The sequence below is a fragment of the Clytia hemisphaerica genome, unplaced genomic scaffold, assembly GCF_902728285.1.
Source record: "Clytia hemisphaerica strain Z4C2 unplaced genomic scaffold, Clytia hemisphaerica genome assembly, whole genome shotgun sequence".
NCBI classification, from domain to species: Eukaryota; Metazoa; Cnidaria; class Hydrozoa; order Leptothecata; family Clytiidae; genus Clytia; species Clytia hemisphaerica.
Genome location: NW_027103253.1, coordinates 1,386,003 through 1,399,931, shown reverse-complemented (window position 1 = coordinate 1,399,931; position 13,929 = coordinate 1,386,003).

Genomic DNA, 13,929 nt, shown 5'->3' with positions numbered 1-13,929 from the left:
ACGATATGATAGTAACCATAAGGAAACGAGACAGTCTAATCGAAAAAGTTCTTATAAAACGTGTTTGTTTCACCAATTCACTCTGAGGAAGACCCTCTCATCATGTGTTTAGCGTCCATAAAAAATTACGTGCAAAAACTAATGATTGGTTGATGAGTTTTATTATTCACACTTCCATCGCACGCCCAGAAAATTAATGACCAATTAAGCGCAATCCGTATCTTTATGTCGTTAATTTCTCGGCTCACGCAAATTTGTCTCTTGGTATTTTTTAACAAATAGCACTTCAAATTCAATGTTTTTGTTTTGAAATGGCGCAGCATCCAGTCATGATGGTAGATCGTTGGAGTGACGGCAAATCATTCCGAAGTTTAACATTTTACGAAGTTAACCTTTCAGAACTTGAGATGGTGTTTCTTTCATAATGACCTGGCGGATTTACTTGTAACGTTTGTTTTCTGAAAGACAATAACACAAATGTTATGTACAGTAAGTTTGGTTGATCTATTTTTCATATTCCTCGAGAAATAAAGAAAAAACTTGAAAATCTGTCCGAAGTTTCCCCGACCTACGGTATACCATGAGATTGGGCAACTTGCATCAGTGGAGGCTAACATGCATAGCTCTCGAAAATGATTGACCTGGCTGGTTGGTCATTAAAATACAACATTAAATCAAAAGACAAAAATGGTTGAGTACTGCTTGTTTTGAAATTTTTCTGATTTAATTGGTCAGCCGTCTGATGGCTATGGAGCCTGAAAATGGGACCCTGTCACCAGCAGCGAAACATACCAAATTTTGCCTAAAAAGTGCCTCCCCCTGGGAGGCTAATACCCTGAAGTTTTTCAAAAGTAAATTGTTGTGGAAAATCTACAGACTATAACTGGAACTGCCCATAGCTTTGAAAAGCTGTGGTGTAGCCCATGTGTATGTGTCTGTATAGTCATACAGACACATACCACACTTCAATCATACTTTTTGTGTCCAGACTGGACACAAAAAGTATGATTGAAGTGTGGTTGATAATTAGAAATGTATAAAAAGGAGCTCACCATAGCATCTTTTGATTCCCATTTCATATCTTTAGAATAAAGTTTCCATTTGCACTGCATTTTGGCTTTGCTTTGGTTTGCTGTCTTCCTCATCACACACACACTGCACAGCTTCCAGTTTCAAAATTACAAAAAGAAATTTGCCGGCAATCATAAATCATAACATTCGAAAATAATCTAAGTTTTTTTCCGGGGGTTTGCAAAAGTACTTCCAATGATGTGGATATTATATTTACAGTATTTAACCATAAACTGTGTATGTAATACACTTAGAACTATTTCATTTTACAAGAAATTTAGATATTTTAGTATCTTCTTGTGTTTTAAACGTCAAAAATTATGCTTCAAATAGTCTTTTTGATCCCCGGTAATCATCAGTGCACTTTGGTTCGTAAACGTTTTGGCGCGTCCTTCTTTCAGCAAAGTGGAAAAACCAAGAGAAGTTCATCTTTCGAGAAGTTGAAAGACGTCGAAATACTAGCGTCGAAATTTTTGTTTTTTTTATAAGAAGAACCAGAAAATTTTGGCTCAGGCTGGGCTGTCTGGACTGTTCTTAATTTTTCGAGGTTTTTAGGCTTAAATGTTCTTACGATTAGTTTTTTTCCTTAAGAAATTAAAATGGCTTAAAATCTATCAAAACTCATTAAAATCAGCAAACTCGTGTTCTTTTAAAATTGTTCCTATAAAAAAGCGTGTATTCAAAAAATATTAAACATTAAACGTAAAAGTGTAAAAGTTCGCCTTTTGAAAAGTTGGAAGACGTCGATATACGAGTTTTAGACATCTTTTTGAAAAATTGAAAGTTCAAATTTCGAAACTTTTGAAATACAGAGAAGTTCATCTTTCGAAAAGTTGAAAGACGTCGATAAACGACTTTTCAACATCTTTTTGAAAAATTGAAAGTTCATATTTCAAAACTTTTGAAATACAGAGAAGTTCGTCTTTCGAAAAATAGAAAGTTGTTGGAAGATGAATTTTCAACAAAATTCAACAAACTTGTAAGTTCGTCTTTCCAAATCTTGGAAAAATAGAGAAGTTCATCTTCCTAAAAGTCGAAAGACATCGAAAGATGAGCTTCCAATATCTTTCAACAAATTTGAAACTTCATCTTTCGAAAATTTTGGAAATTTGTTGAAAGTTGATCTTCTCAACATCTTTCGAAAATGGAAAGACAAGATTTCGCCCAGTGTAAATCCGCGCGAAATTTTTCAAAGGGGTCATTCGCGAAAATAAATCCACCTGGGTTTTTTTTTTAATTTTGCTTTTCTTAGTTCACTTTTTTTTCCTTTTATGACACAATGATATGAATAATACATCTTTAAAATTGACAATATCTAATCTATTGTGACTACATCACTTTCCTCATTTTCCACATTTTGGGACTTTTTCTCTTGAGAAGATAACGGCGAAGATGACGACGAGGATGCGTGGGTTTTGCCAGAGAAGCAACGCTCTGCATTTGACATTTTTGAAAATTTTGATGATGAGAAAGAATTGTAATTTTTGTACCATAGTTGTTTTTAGCAAAATTGTCAAGTTTCAAGAAAATCGTAAAGATGACCGAAGTAATTTATTTTTTACTTTCTTCCCTTCGCAAAATTAAATCCACGCGAAATTTTTGAAAAGGCTCATTCGCGAAATTAAATCCACGCGAAATTTTTCAAAGGGCTCATTCGCGAAAATAAATCCAAAAAATTTCGCGAATTTTTGAGCTCGCGAAATTTAATCTCGCGAAAATTAATCCGGTTAAAGTAATTTAATCAAGTATTTTCTTTCTTTATTGTACCAGGTATTCCACTCGAATGGTACACTATCTACATCGATTATCAGTTTACAACTCTTGAAGGATGCCTTTCTATCCGTTTATCTATGTACATGGCACATTTCTTATCCAGCCTTGTAAATATCTCAGTTGTTGGAGCATTGGTATTACATCGATATATGAAATTTAAAGATGAAGATGTGGCTGGTTTTAAAAATGATACTACTCGATACCTGGTACTTTCTGTAGGGTTAACACTTGTGGCTCTTTGGTCCCATCTTTTGGAATCTTTGGAGCTACCTGCAACATCCTTTGGGAGATTGTAGCAGCAATTATTCAAAGTCAATCAAATGTGATTCTTTAACAGACCATTGCTCCACATTAACAATAGTTATATCAGTTACGATAATTATAACCATAAGTTGTTCTTTGATCAATGGCACGAGTCGTGGTTTGACCAAGTTAATTAATGCAGCTGATGAAAAAGCTAACACTATTCTCCAAATGAAGAGATCAACCAATACTCAAAGAATCAGGGCAACAATGTATCTTGAAATCATTTTTTGTTTGGAATGGGTTCCTTATGGAGTATCTAGATTCTTTGTCTTCAAACAAATAACACTTTCTGAATTCTTGACCATCGCAACATGTTTTCATGCTTTATCAACATCCACTTTTCTCAGCATTCCAATCATTTATTACAAGATGGATGGAAGATTCGCTAAACTTATCGATAAGATGATCAAAACGAAATTCTGTCTTGCCGAGGTCACTGAAAGAACATCTCCAGAGAATGAAGCACCACCAAGAATACAACATCCAGAAGAATCACGAACGTAGAGAATACTAATTTACCCAATAGTTGATGACATACTGAATAGTTCTTTAATTAATGCAGGATAGGCTATTTCATAAAGGACTGAAGTTGAGAAAAAAAATAAAAATTTAACCACCAACTTAGAAAAATTAATTTTTTTCTCATTGTTTGGATACTATTAAGCTAGAGTTACTTCTGACTGAAATTTGCTTTTTGTAAGTTTTTTGATAACTCTAAGTCCAGTGAAGTAGACTAAGAGCACTTGGTGAAAGGAAATTTTGAGCTGTGAAAATAGAATTTCTATCCCCATTGGGATTTCGATAGGAGTTTTCATCCCCACTAAGGGAAGAAGTTCCAACGGGGCTGTGGGAAGGGGTGTTTAGTGAGTAATTAATTTCATGACTATTACTATTAGTCTCCATAGACGAATTAAACAGACGAGTCGGTTCTAGGCACTTTGTCCAATGGAAAATCCTCCGTGTTATATTGAGCATGATCTTCTTTTTAATTGTCAATCTTTTTTATGCTTAACCGAGTCTTGCTATGTTTATATCTGAAAAAGCTAATTAAAATTCAGAAAACGCGTGTCAAACTAAAAATCAAAAACATTCAAACTGAGCGAGAAATCATTTTCACCAACTTAACGCAACAAGGACAAAAGTTGAAAACCAACAAAACAAAACAGCGACAAACCTTAAAACCAACAACAATAACAAAATAAAAACAAAGAACCAAAAAGTAACAACCCACAAATAAACAATCTTACAATAGAGAAACAATCAATATCAATCTACAAATTTAGCGGAAAGAAAACCGGTAAGTGAATTTAAAGAAAGTTGAGAAATAAATGGAAAGCGGATAGATGAAGACCAAAGTCTAGCATCAGGTGTGGCCATGAGTAAGCTTGCCCTGCTACTCTAGAGTCACCCGTCATCTAACCAAAGGTTAGAAAGTGTTGCAATCACAATCTAGAAAAGAAAAGATTTAGAAAGAAAGACGTATAATCGAAAAGTTTGAAAAGTTGGCCCAGAGCCCGGTTCGGCGTGCCGTATCCGAGTGGTCGTACGATAGAAAAAGAAGAAGGAAATGAGGACTTCAAACAAAAAACACACAAATTTATATCAATACGCGTGAATTTCTTTAACCAAATTTTTTACTAATGTGAGTTGCTAATTCACATATAAGCTTTATAAAAATTATATATGTCTTTGCTTAAAGTATAACTCTTAAATTTTTGAAACTAGCGATCCCGGTCCCGGACGTCGTCACAGACAACTTTTCTCACAATCCAAAATGTGGGTAATAAGTGGCAAAGGAAGACGACGTTGAAATTTCAATTTTACAAATTTCTAAGTGAAACTTTAAATACTTGCACAGTTAATAATTTTAATATTGAAATTCTAATAGAATCTGAAAAATATTAATGGTAAAATTTAATTACATTCTCCTCTAATTTTATTCTTACAAAAAAAGGAAGAAAACTTTATGACTCACAGTCACAGGCAATTTTCAAAGGGAAAACTATCGTAAAAAATGATGCCTTTATAGATTCATAAAAGTATCATACTTTCAACCACCGTCTGGAAAAACCACAAGATTAATTTCTAGGCAAAAGTGAAATCATTTAAAGTTTCAAGACGCTACAATTACGGATGTGCTCATTCAGCCTGTAATACAATGTAAACGGGAAGGCATCCCCTACGGGCGCCCTAATCAGTCACAGTGTTTCCGGGATGGGAAGTTAGTGGATAGTGTGAACGAAAGTGACCTCAATACTTGCATGACCCAATCAAACATTAATTGAATCCACGAAGTAGCACGTTCATACGCTATGATCGATAAGGAGCCACTGGCGGAATGAGTAAGCGCGTATTATTTTTTGTGAAGAGTTGTCTTAACCCAGCACAGCATAAATAATTTATATTTTTCAAAATGTAAGATTCACTCAAAGGCTGGGCTGGGAATCCTTTCATTTTCAATCCTCTTTTGTTCTTTTTAAAATTATTCCTGGGATGCTACTCTGACCTTGACGACCGATTGGGACGTGTCACGGAGTCTGAAAAGTGGACCCTGTCAGATATAAATTTTTGGTGAATTTGGGACCCTGTCAAAACAAAAAAATCGAAAAATTGGTAAAAATGACTAAAAGTAGACGGAAGATTTCTAATTTTCAAACCCTAAAAATTGTCAAAAAGTCGGCCCTGTCAGATTTTGAAAATCAGTAAATATGAGACCCTGTCAGATATCTTCAGAGCCTTAACTGCACCCTCTCCTCGGAACGCTAGTCAGTGAGCTGATTTAGAAATTTCTCACGAAAATGGTGAAACTGAAAGCCGTTGGAAAAAAATTTTTTATATAGGCTGATTAGCCTATCATAGTCTAGACTATTCTTAGACTATTTTATATAGGCTACAATCAGGGACAAAATACTTGGCACAAAAGGGAAATTCACCGGGGTGCTTTGAAACCACAATCGATTTGTAAGTGCTCTAAAGTAGGTTCGAAGGGTAGAGTTTTAACTCTGAGTTTTAACGCTAGACTTAGGACCTTAGGATCTGAGGATCCAAAAGTTCAAAAATGGTCCAGTAGGGCTTGAAATATAGCCTAGAAACCAATAAATCCCTCCCAGATCGAAATACTCGATGAAATCAAGTTGAAGGCCTAAAAATTGACATTCTCGCTCGAACTTCAATTTTCGAAAAATTGTAAATTAGCCAAAAGTGCCAATATATTATGACACTGATTGTATTTAGCCGAAAATCGATAAAACCTCGATTTCTGACGAAATATAAATAGTCGCGTCTATTTTTCACCATTACTTCATTGCCCAAACTTCCCAAAGCCAAAAGAATCTTTTTCACTTAAACTGATATTTAACATTGAATTTCGGAAACAGAAATATGAATAAATTTTTTATCCATCGGCTAACTAACCGATTATAGGCTAATTTTCTGATAATGAAGTTCTGCTGAATCGACAAAAAGCCCGATTTTCTTACCCTGCGCATGCGCAGTACCAAAAAGTGGAATATTTCCTAAACAAAAATTGACCCAAAGTCAAAATTTGTCATGAGCATTTCTCTGACAATGAGAAACCATGTATTCCTTAAGAAGAGAAGACGCGACTGAGTCGCACTTTATCGATTTTCGGCTAAATAGCCTATATATGTAGTCTAAATAGCCTATGATAGGCTAATCAGCCTATGATAGGCTAATCAGCCTATGATAGGCTAATTTAAAGGTGTTCTTGACTGCCTAGGAGGGCGCGCCTCCGCGTATTTTTTTTCCGTCAGCGGTCTAAACCCAACTTCAGCGTTCGAAACCCAGCTTAGCGGTCGAAGCCCAACCTAACGGCCGAAACCCATTTTACCGGTCGAAACCCATGTTGGAAATTGAAGGGGGATTTTTTAGCGACCGAAACCCAACGCAGGGGAGTAAACAAACTCACAGTTGAATGATTCTTTTGTTTTGATAGCCCACGAACGAAACAAGATATCATAGCGGTCGAAACCCAAGAATTTTCTCTTTTATTTGCTTGAAAAACTCACCCTCGCGAGCCAGGGCCGGTAAACGATTCTGCGACTTAAAGAGGCCAGTACCGTATAATTGGAGGAATCGTTTAGGGCCCTGGTACTTTAGAAGAGAAAATATCAAGAATCTTGATATTTTTCGACCTTTGGACTCTGGCAGCTTGAGTGTGGGCAATATGTTGCGAAGACAAGTACAGCCGAGCTGCGATATGGCGCGCCAAAAGGCTTTTTAATACTAACTTTTTTTTATAATATCAATTTTCTTTTATAATACTAAATTTTTTTTATAATACCAACTTTCACTTTTATAATACCAACTTTCATTTTTATAGTATCAACTTTTTTTTATAATACCAACTTTTTATTATAATACAAACTTTCATTTTTATAATATCAGATTTTTTTTTTAAATAGCAACTTTTTTTTATAATACCAACTTTTTTTATAATATCAACTTTTTTTTATAACACTAACTTTCATTTTTATAATATCAATTTTTTTGGTCTCGCTTAGTCAATTTTCTTTTTTCACCATGTAGACGGGCCTTTACAGTATTTCAAGCGCAACTTTTTGTCGTCTCCATGGAAACTTTGAATTTCTGCTGAAAAGGGTCTGGATCGGTTGATGTATTTTGGTTGGCAACAAATAGGCCATTTCACACTCGAAATGAATCATGGGTAATCAGGACTGGTTGCGCTCTAGTAACGACTTCCGGTTGGCTAGACGCAAAAATCTTTAAATTTTTTCAAAACTTTGGACCAATAATAAGTCGTCATCAGCGTGCAGTGGCCCTGATTACCCATTACGCTTTGCGACTGTGAAATGGCATCATCCAGTCTATCAAAAAACCTTAAGTGGTCTCCAGGCTAGGTGTAATCACGCTAAGACTCTTTCTAAACTTGATCGATTATACACGCATAGTAAGCGAGACAAAAATTGGTGTTATGAAAACTAAAAAAAAAGTTGGTACTATAAAAAAAAAGTTGCTATTACAATAAAAAAAGTTGGTTTTATAAAAAAAAGTTGGTATTATAAAAAAAAAGTTGGTATCATAAAAAAAAAGTTCATATTATAAAAAAAAGTTGATATTATAAAAAAAAGTTGGTATTATAAAAAAAGTTGGTATTATAAAAAAAAGTTAGTATTAAAAAGCCTTTTGGCGCGCCATACTGCGAGCACACTTACTAAAATAATTTATATCAAAATGCTTTAAATAGTTCTTCTCCGTATGACCATTTGGCATGGGAAAAGAAAATAATGTTGATTTGGACATTTGGAAGGGAAATGCAAGTAGAAAATGACTGTGTTTGTTGTTTGGAATAGAGAATATGGCTTTCCTCTGTCTTTTAATGGTTTTTTACTGGCTCAAAATAAATTAGTAGCCTTGCAAAAGTCTCAACTTCCAATTACTGTTTTTTAAATTTGGCTCTCTGATATGGATATTTTTTTGTGGTGAAGTTTTAGGGTTGGTGCAGAAAACTGCTGTGAACTGGTCTTAAAGTTAAACAGTTAAAGCTATAAATTTACTGGCTTTAAACACACTCAGCAAATCTAAAGAAATTTAAACCTTGAAATTATTGCTTTCTTTCTCACTTTTAGATTATGTGAAAAATAAATAAAACATTTTCAACAGCTCTAATGCTTTGCTGCTGACTCTGCTGATGCTGCTCATCCAAAAAGTAGCCGATAGAATTTTTATATCCAGCCTCAAGAACGTAAACTCCAATTGTCCACCCATATCATCATGTCACCACAGCTGGGAACGATGAACGACAGTGACAGTAGCAGTAGAATGAATTCAATCAGATTTTTGTACAAAAACATAATGTTTTTGTGTGTAAAAACATGAAAAGTATCATGTCCTCAACATCATCTTTGCATCTTGCTTTTGTGACTAATTGGCTGATTGGAATAAGCATGAGCTATATAAAGTCTCTGAGAGATTGCACTATTTGTTAGCCCTGGTTTTCCAGGATGCTAAATAACTAAATGCATTGCTCAGTCATCAGTGTCAGTTGAAGTTAATTTTAAACATTTGGCCACTGTTATGATGTTTAACTGGTTTAAATAATAAGAAAGCAAAGATTGATGGACACTTTATGGACTGTGTAACAATTAAGAGTGAAAATGCTTAATCTTTGTTACTTTCACTTCACTGAAAAACAATTATTTAACGAAAAGGGACAATTGGAGATAAAATGGTGAAATCAGCAAGAGGCAAAAATTGCGAAAAAATAAGAATTTGGGGAATACAATTACTTTGGAGAGAACTTATTTTGGCAAGGAGCTAAATAAAATAGAATTTTTTATAAATGTGGTTTTGGAGAGAAATGCAATTTTTAATTTGGGCAAAAACTAATTTGGGCAAATAGCACAGTATATAAAGTGGTTCTTTTATGCTAAAAAATTAGTGTTTCAAATAGAACTTTGGGGTTACCTAGGGGCCGTCCACATAGTACGTACCCACTAAAATGTCAAAAATTGAGTATATATATATACCCCTCCCCCTATAGGCAAGCAGATGCAAATAGCTATACCCCCTGGTGAGTATATACTTTTATCATTCACACCCCCCCCCCTGGCTGAAAAAAAAATCAAATTCAAAAGGCTGGGGTTTTCCCCTTTTTCTATGAGGGAGAAACAGCTGATATTTTGTAAGGAACAAGCGAATAATAATTCTCTTTTTATTCTTTTTCAACCAATTTTACAAGCAAAAAAAGGGCTGTGAATTTTTTTTTCTGCGTACTTACTTTTTCTTTCGACCCCTCCCCTTCCCATATGCTTTTGAGAAGACACCCCCTCTCTCCCTTAGTGCGTACGTACTATGTGGAAAATCACTGGAAATTTTAATTCTGGCAAGAACTTATTAGGGGCCCTTATTATGGTGAGGCAGGGTGAGGAAGCAATTCTTTCAATTTTGGCGATAACTAATTTTGGTGAATTTGGTTCTGTTACTATATCATCATTCATTAAGAATTTATTTATTTATTTAGAGAACACATTGAATTATGTAAAATACCCATTTGAAATTTTATGAAAATTTTAATGCTAGCTATGAATCATTGTATAGAGTTTGGAATTAAATTCTAATTAATAAGAGTTTTCTGACTAGTTGATATTCTTGTGTGAATCTTTATACGTGGCATTTTTAAGATTTTTCTTGTGAATCTTTATTTAAACGATTTTCAACTCAGGGTTTTGATAATAAAAACATGGTGTAATAAGTTTTTTAGAGATTTGGCAGATGATCAAAAGAAATCTGCAGGAATACATTTTACATGAAACTTTAATAAACTTGGAACATTTCGTTTTATTCAATTAACAAAAAAAGTTACAAATATTTACTGGTCCTATGGAAAATGTTCATGGGAAAGGCTTGAAAATAATATTAGATTTTGTTGAATTTCAATATTAAAAAGAGGTCGATTGTAATCAAGGACTACCTTAAAAGAATAAATTATGACGGAAATTTGGCGGATTTACCAGACATACCGCACCATACGTCAAATTAAATTCCCGCCAAATTTAATTTATCTCGTGTATTCTCCAAATTTGTGCTATTTCAGGCCTTGAAAACAGGTTTTTGCTTATTCGGTAACAATTTTTGGCCAAAAATTTCCTTCAACCGCCAAATTAAATTCTCGCCTAATTTCTTTTTTCTAGCAATCCGCCAAATTAAACTCCTCTAAAAAAACTTTTTCAACCACCCGCCAAATTAAATTCCTGCCAAAATTTCTTCCTTCAAGGTATTATTATCAATTTTGTCAAGTCTCGAGAACAGTGAAGGTAGAGTACAATAATTCCAAATTTTTGATTGAAAAAAGTTCCAAAAATTAATCTTGTTTTATCAGTCCTTTCAGCTTCAAGGTATCAGATGCTTTAAAATGAAACAGCTTTGCTCCAAAGAAAATGTGACATTTACAAAAAAAAAGAAAATAACCAGGCCAGTCTCTCAAGAAAATCTACAAAATAAGTAGATGTATAAATTTTCTTAATTCTACGGACGTCTGTAGAATTACGGCACTCTTTAATATCGACATATAATGTAGAATATAGAATTCTACTAATTATGTAGATATTCTAGAACGATTTCACTTTGTGCGCGCTCGAGGACTCGAGCTTCAAACCCCTGACCCAAGAACTTTTGTAGTGACGAGTAAACAGTCTAACTGACGAGTTAGGCTAACTGTCTAGATCGCTATTTATCCGGTATTAGGCCATCCACAGCCCCGACCGTTACTTGTCAGCGCTAAATTACTCATTGTGGTGTATACAATATAGACTCTGTTGTGTAGCAATCTACTTATTTGCCGTAATTCTACAGATGTCTGTAGAAATATGATATCTACATATTTTGTAGAATAATAATTCTACCCTTTAAGGCCGGTTTCCACTTGCGCGCGCTACGATCGCACTTTTGGGCTTCAATCCTTTTTGCTTGGAAAAAAGATTACGTCATAAAAATGTAGCGCGCGCTTGAAAAAAAAGTTGAACACATTTCAACTTTTTTCAACCGTTACGTCAGTTCGCGCCAATGGAGTTGCTTCATTTTTCTTTTGACCAATAGCGTGGAAGCTTTGCTCGAAAAAGCGCGATCGAAGCGCGCGCAAGTGGAGACCGGCCTTTATACCCTTCTATACAATATAGACTCTGTTGTGTAGCAAGCTACTAATTTGCCGTAATTCTACAGAGGTCTGTAGAAATAAGAATCTACATATTTTGTAGAATTATAATTCTACCCGTAAATCTACAGACATCTGTAGAAATTTTAAATTTACACCATCTACGTATTCTGTAGAATTATGTGTGATAATGTGTTGAAATAACAGAACTTGAACTGAAAAGACATATAATCTTAAAGTTCTATTCTGGAATTTTGACCAAAATGTAGTTGATTGCTATCTTTTGAAACAATGTCCAGAAATATGATTTCAATCTAAAAAAGTCTAACATGTCATAATTGATAATCTAGATGACAGATTTGTTATATGTTTGCATAAATTTTATCCCGATAAAAAAACTACTTCCAGCTTCAACATTTTTTGTCAGATTTAGTCCAATATACACAATGTACCATACTAGTTTGTATACTTTTTTGACATTTACGGTCAATATAAATAAATTTTCAGTCTGGTAATAGGATATGTTTAAAGAATTGTTTCATGGTAAACATTGAAGAAACAGATTTATTTCTTTTTCAATACTTGAAGTTTCTTGCTTTTATACATTCATCAGTTGATTAGAACTCTTCACATAATTGCCAAGCTTTTAATTGTATAAACCATAACCAGAACATTTTTGCAGTGAGTTTGTATTGTACGTAGTCTCAAGTTTTTCTGAAAAAGCTTCTTCACCGATCAGTTCATTTTGACTACCAGTCAAGCAATCACTGGAGATGTATGCTTTTTTCTTTTTCATACTCCTGATGCCCATGGTCATGGACAAGATGATGTCAAAATGTATAAACATCAGTCAGTCATTCATCACGAATGATCAGATTATAAAGAAACATGCAAGATTGCTGTTGGAAATCAGTTCAAGCAAAACAATTATATGTGGACAGCAGAGGGTCTTTTCGAGTGAATCTTTAAACTATTTTCCATAGTCATTTTGTCTTTCTGTAAAAAATCGTTTTACAAGCAGTTCCAGTTCGCTCAGTGCAGGGATAGACTGCTTATCAAGGTCTCGTAGTATCTTTCTCTGCCAATCAAGTTTCATTTAAATGACATTTTGCAATTTTGTCAATTGATTGGTTTGCCAAGAGTTCTTCATACTTCAACTTCTTCATGTTGAAAATCTGTCCTTGACTTTTAAATTTACTATTTACATCAGCCATTCATTATGTATTTAGCTTGTTTTGATTTTTTCAAATTCTCGGAATTTGTAAAATGGCGGGATTATGCTAATCGACATACGTTTCGCGTACATGCCTAAAAGTACTTTCGTTTTTAAAGTGTACCAGGGCTTATATCCCCCGTCAACGCGTCCATCAGAATCATCAATAGCGTAAGGGGGTTAGATAAGCCATGGAGTCGAGGGTGTGAAAAACTTTCGCGTATTGAACATTAAACTTGAGAGAAGTTTTGGGTTGATACCATGAGTTTGAGTTTGATTTTTTTACTTGAAAACTTGGATAATATATATTATTTGAAAGTAATTATCAATCTAATTATCACCTAGCCTAATTGTCAGAATATTCCTATAGATAAATCCCGACGAAAAAGCTTGAGATTGACTTCTTTCGCTCGTGGGCTATCAAAACAAAAGAATCATTCAACTGTGAGTTTGTTTACTCACCTGCGTTGGGTTTTGGTCGCTAAAAAATCCCCCTTCCATTTCCAACATGGGTTTCGACTGGTAAAATAGGGTTTCATCCGTTAGGTTGGGCTTCGACCGCTAAGCTGGGTTTCGACCGCTGATGTTGGGTTTAGACCGCTGACGGAATTATCTGATATTCCGATGGCGGATTGGCGGCCGCCCACGCTAAAGCTCTAAAGGGAGCGGGCCAATTTCCCATCGGAGAGGAATGGTAGTCGGCCTTTGATGTGCCGCATCCTCAGTCGGGTTCAACAGTCCTTACCCGTAAACCTAGAAATATTTCGGTTGGACCCGCCAATCCCCGAAAACAAGGGCTGGGTTACCAGACCTCCCGCTGCAAAATTCTTGACGCGGTCTCGCAAAATTCCGTAATGTAAACCTTCCAGATGTTGAAAATTTGCTAGACCTTCAGAGCTTTAGCGTGTCGGATGAAAATTTCACCATCTGGGTG